Genomic DNA, 5,684 nt, shown 5'->3' on the forward strand with positions numbered 1-5,684 from the left:
GATATGACAGTTGTTAACCTTTGTCATATTGTTTGTGTCTGAATAAAGTTGATTGAATTACCTTACATCGCCTCAGGAAACAATATCAAACAGATGGAAATGACAGATAGAAATGACGTAGGGAGTACAATACTATTAACCCAGACACACACATCTGCATTCATGTAATAAAGTAGCTTCATACAAGTGGTAAACGCAACTTACCAAAATACCCTGCAGCGCATTTTTAATCTTATCTACTGCTTCAGCAATGTCCTCGTCTGAACCACCCTGAAAGAAAGAAAGAGAGAGAGGGAGGAAGAAAGGAAGGAAGGAAGAACTGTTATTACAAAAGAAGGGAACAGTACACGTATTATTTTGAGTTAAGATTATAATATGACAAATGATATTAAAGGGAACATGTCACACTGAGCATGGAGTCCTATCTGCTGGCAGTACGTTACAGGAGGAGCTGAGCAGGTTGATATATCATTTTTGGGGAAAATATACAGCAGACTCTATGTTCAACGAGACAGGTTCCCTTTAAGTTCCCAAGTGGGACAAACTCTTTGGGTGCTTAAGGATCCCTTTAAGAAGAATCTATTGCACTTTACCTAAGTACTGTATAATCCCACTAACATCAGTGTCCATAGTACTACCATAATACCCAGGTATCACTGTTTTGTTGAAGATCTTGGTAGGGGGCACAGTTCTCCTTGTGGAGATTAGACAAGGTCGCCATGTAGTATAAGGGGGTTGCTTGTTAGAGCAGAGCGCTCATATGGACATCATACAGAGGGAGCCCCTCAATGAAACCGCTCCTCAGAACGGAAAGCTGCTACAATAAGGAGCTGTAGCTCTGAAGGACGCGGTTCAACCATATATTACACGGTGTCCAGTCACTTGAATGTACAGTAATATCACATTTCCCCTCTGCCAGGGAATGAGCTGCATTTGCCCCTGTATTTGCAAAAGGGGTTGTTTTGGTAGAAAAATCTATTTAATAATATTGGTCACTGGGGCAGATTCTATATGTCCAACTAGCCATGAATTAGTTTTCATAAGGATAGCAAAACTTATTTTAATTCTTTGAAGTATTATTTTCGACCCGTGATGAAGAAACAGTGAGACTTACAGATAACTTGTTAATTGCTGCATTCGCTTCGGGGCATTTATCTTCCTGCAAAATAAGGAAATTCATTGAATTTAAGCAATTTGTTTAAAAAAAAATGCGACGGGGGATACGGCAGGATCGTTCACTACAGCGCTCAACATACTGATTTGTGTCAAACTAGCAGGGATAAAATAAACGAACCAGCACCTCCACAATAAGTGAATATAAGAACGCAGGTGCACGCTACCTTGGCTAAAACACACTTGGATACGTAGAACTACAGGTAACAGCACTCTGCTAGTCAATTGCGCAAAGATATAAGCAAACATTAAAAGAATAAATGCTTGGGGGTCATACTTACTGCAAATGCAGCTAGAAGCTTTTTGCGAATATAATTGATCAAAAATATTTCAGGCCCATCTACCGGTCGTCAAGGTCGCTTCTAATCAGATGGGTCCTACTCTGACATGCCTCTCCTGGGCTTACAGCCTACAATCTGGGCAAAGTAGTACCAAGCTGCATCCTACACATGCCTCTCCCAGGTTGTGAGCCTGCAGTATGGGCTGGGTAGAATACAGCTGTACAAGCTATCTAATTAAAAGCACATGGTAAATGGGCTGGTGGTGCACGGTTCAATCTCACCACCAGGGGGAGCCACTCCCCTAGTGGCAGTGACAATGGGGAAAAAATAAACGAACCAGCACCTCCACAATAAGTGAATATAAGAACGCAGGTGCACGCTACCTTGGCTAAAACACACTTGGATACGTAGAACTACAGGTGACAGCACTCTGCTAGTCAATTGCGCAAAGATATAAGCAAACATTAAAAGAATAAATGCTTGGGGGTCATACTTACTGCAAATGCAGCTAGAAGCTTTTTGCGAATATAATTGATCAAAAATATTTCGGGCCCATCTACCGGTCGTCAAGGTCGCTTCTAATCAGATGGGTCCTACTCTGACATGCCTCTCCTGGGCTTACAGCCTACAATCTGGGCAAAGTAGTACCAAGCTGCATCCTACACATGCCTCTCCCAGGTTGTGAGCCTGCAGTATGGGCTGGGTAGAATACAGCTGTACAAGCTATCTAATTAAAAGCACATGGTAAATGGGCTGGTGGTGCACGGTTCAATCTCACCACCAGGGGGAGCCACTCCCCTAGTGGCAGTGACAATGGGGAAAAAATAAACGAACCAGCACCTCCACAATAAGTGAATATAAGAACGCAGGTGCACGCTACCTTGGCTAAAACACACTTGGATACGTAGAACTACAGGTAACAGCACTCTGCTAGTCAATTGCGCAAAGATATAAGCAAACATTAAAAGAATAAATGCTTGGGGGTCATACTTACTGCAAATGCAGCTAGAAGCTTTTTGCGAATATAATTGATCAAAAATATTTCGGGCCCATCTACCGGTCGTCAAGGTCGCTTCTAATCAGATGGGTCCTACTCTGACATGCCTCTCCTGGGCTTACAGCCTACAATCTGGGCAAAGTAGGACCCATCTGATTAGAAGCGACCTTGACGACCGGTAGATGGGCCCGAAATATTTTTGATCAATTATATTCGCAAAAAGCTTCTAGCTGCATTTGCAGTAAGTATGACCCCCAAGCATTTATTCTTTTAATGTTTGCTTATATCTTTGCGCAATTGACTAGCAGAGTGCTGTTACCTGTAGTTCTACGTATCCAAGTGTGTTTTAGCCAAGGTAGCGTGCACCTGCGTTCTTATATTCACTTATTGTGGAGGTGCTGGTTCGTTTATTTTTTCCCCATTGTCACTGCCACTAGGGGAGTGGCTCCCCCTGGTGGTGAGATTGAACCGTGCACCACCAGCCCATTTACCATGTGCTTTTAATTAGATAGCTTGTACAGCTGTATTCTACCCAGCCCATACTGCAGGCTCACAACCTGGGAGAGGCATGTGTAGGATGCAGCTTGGTACTACTTTGCCCAGATTGTAGGCTGTAAGCCCAGGAGAGGCATGTCAGAGTAGGACCCATCTGATTAGAAGCGACCTTGACGACCGGTAGATGGGCCCGAAATATTTTTGATCAATTATATTCGCAAAAAGCTTCTAGCTGCATTTGCAGTAAGTATGACCCCCAAGCATTTATTCTTTTAATGTTTGCTTATATCTTTGCGCAATTGACTAGCAGAGTGCTGTTACCTGTAGTTCTACGTATCCAAGTGTGTTTTAGCCAAGGTAGCGTGCACCTGCGTTCTTATATTCACTTATTGTGGAGGTGCTGGTTCGTTTATTTTTTCCCCATTGTCACTGCCACTAGGGGAGTGGCTCCCCCTGGTGGTGAGATTGAACCGTGCACCACCAGCCCATTTACCATGTGCTTTTAATTAGATAGCTTGTACAGCTGTATTCTACCCAGCCCATACTGCAGGCTCACAACCTGGGAGAGGCATGTGTAGGATGCAGCTTGGTACTACTTTGCCCAGATTGTAGGCTGTAAGCCCAGGAGAGGCATGTCAGAGTAGGACCCATCTGATTAGAAGCGACCTTGACGACCGGTAGATGGGCCCGAAATATTTTTGATCAATTATATTCGCAAAAAGCTTCTAGCTGCATTTGCAGTAAGTATGACCCCCAAGCATTTATTCTTTTAATGTTTGCTTATATCTTTGCGCAATTGACTAGCAGAGTGCTGTTACCTGTAGTTCTACGTATCCAAGTGTGTTTTAGCCAAGGTAGCGTGCACCTGCGTTCTTATATTCACTTATTGTGGAGGTGCTGGTTCGTTTATTTTTTCCCCATTGTCACTGCCACTAGGGGAGTGGCTCCCCCTGGTGGTGAGATTGAACCGTGCACCACCAGCCCATTTACCATGTGCTTTTAATTAGATAGCTTGTACAGCTGTATTCTACCCAGCCCATACTGCAGGCTCACAACCTGGGAGAGGCATGTGTAGGATGCAGCTTGGTACTACTTTGCCCAGATTGTAGGCTGTAAGCCCAGGAGAGGCATGTCAGAGTAGGACCCATCTGATTAGAAGCGACCTTGACGACCGGTAGATGGGCCCGAAATATTTTTGATCAATTATATTCGCAAAAAGCTTCTAGCTGCATTTGCAGTAAGTATGACCCCCAAGCATTTATTCTTTTAATGTTTGCTTATATCTTTGCGCAATTGACTAGCAGAGTGCTGTTACCTGTAGTTCTACGTATCCAAACTAGCAGGGATGTCAGAAGGTAAATTTCTAATATAAATGTACTTCACTAAATAAAATATATTAGAAACATGTTCCCTATCACTGTCCCTACACATTAGAAGAAAATAAATGGCAGTTAAACTTTAAAGAGATTTAGTAGTGCAGATATGGAGTCCAGATCACTCCTTTTTATTTTCCTCCTGCCCCCCATTCCCCCATTACATTGTCAGGACTGCTGTGCTAACATAATGGAGAGGACTCCTGTGCGCATGCACAGCAGTCCTGACAATGTGTTTTAATGCAGCTCTGAGCGCTGACAGCGAGGGAATGGGGGGCAGGAGGAAAATAAAAAGGAATGATCTGGACTCCTTATCTGCAGTACTACTCATGCAGTAATGTAGATCATAGTCTAAAATCAGGGTGACAGATTCTCCTTAAAGCCTCCAACCGCTTTGAAGAAGGCGAGTAAAGGGTGGAGTTGAATGTGGCCTGTCACCATTTCCAAGTGCTGAATGTGGCTCTCAGGTTACGATAGGTTGGGCAGCACCTTTTGAAGTCATATCCCCAAACTCAGGTGTAGCCTAAAACAATGGGGTACGTATATTTTATGGGAAATAATGGCATTGAAGTGCATAAGGGCAACCTTTTAGAAGAACATTCGGCCACTTTTCCATGAAAGGAGAGATCCTGTCATAGGGCAGGTAACCTGGATGAGGACCAGTAACTGCCACATAATAATACACGTGGCCCTGCTCGGTGGTATCATCTGAGCTCCTCAGCCTGTACTGCACTAAAACCGACTGCATTACCTATTTACTGGGTAAGTTATTAGGACGTAGCATCATCCTGTATGTTTCTACTATGTTGTTTTTTTTACCATATTGGAACACATCATCTAAAAGCATTTCTTACCACCAACTTTTTCAATTCTTCTAAAGCGTTCTTGATAATTTCAGGATCTTTTGTATTCTGTGATAATAAGAATAAAGGATAGTCATAGTTGGACTCTTTTTTAGTTATTGAGCAATAATCGTTACAATAATCACCGCCTGTACGTTGTAATTGTCCATTCTCTCTAGAATTATATTGCAGGACCATGTAGTGTGCGGCACATTGGTCGTCGAACCAACGTAACGTTCACACACAGTATTTTCAAGTAGATACAATAAGACACAGGGAGGATTTCAAAATTCTAGTACAAAGGAAGCAAAAATGCGTTTAGTTGCCATGTAGACTTCAGTATTGATGAAGAGGTAAATTAATACGACAATATACAATATTTATTTACTTATTTTAAACACTTATATAGCGCTGACATATTCCGCAGCGCTTTACAGACATTATCATCTAACTGTCCCCAATGGGGCTCACAATCTAAGGTCCCTATCAGTGTGTCTTTGGAGTATTCTGACCAATATGATAG

General features: G+C 42.8%; 1 long non-coding RNA gene across 1 annotated transcript; it reads right to left on the reverse strand.

The window, feature by feature from the left end:
- Positions 1-255: 255 nt before the first annotated feature.
- LOC120978583 lies at positions 256-5,225 on the reverse strand. The gene is made up of 3 exons (XR_005774128.1): positions 5,174-5,225; positions 1,115-1,159; positions 256-270 (listed from the first exon to the last, which is right to left on the reverse strand). It is a non-coding gene; the product is annotated as an uncharacterized LOC120978583 (long non-coding RNA).
- Between the last annotated feature and the right edge of the window lie 459 nt (positions 5,226-5,684).

This window comes from Bufo bufo, chromosome 9, assembly GCF_905171765.1.
Source record: "Bufo bufo chromosome 9, aBufBuf1.1, whole genome shotgun sequence".
Taxonomy (NCBI): Eukaryota; Metazoa; Chordata; class Amphibia; order Anura; family Bufonidae; genus Bufo; species Bufo bufo.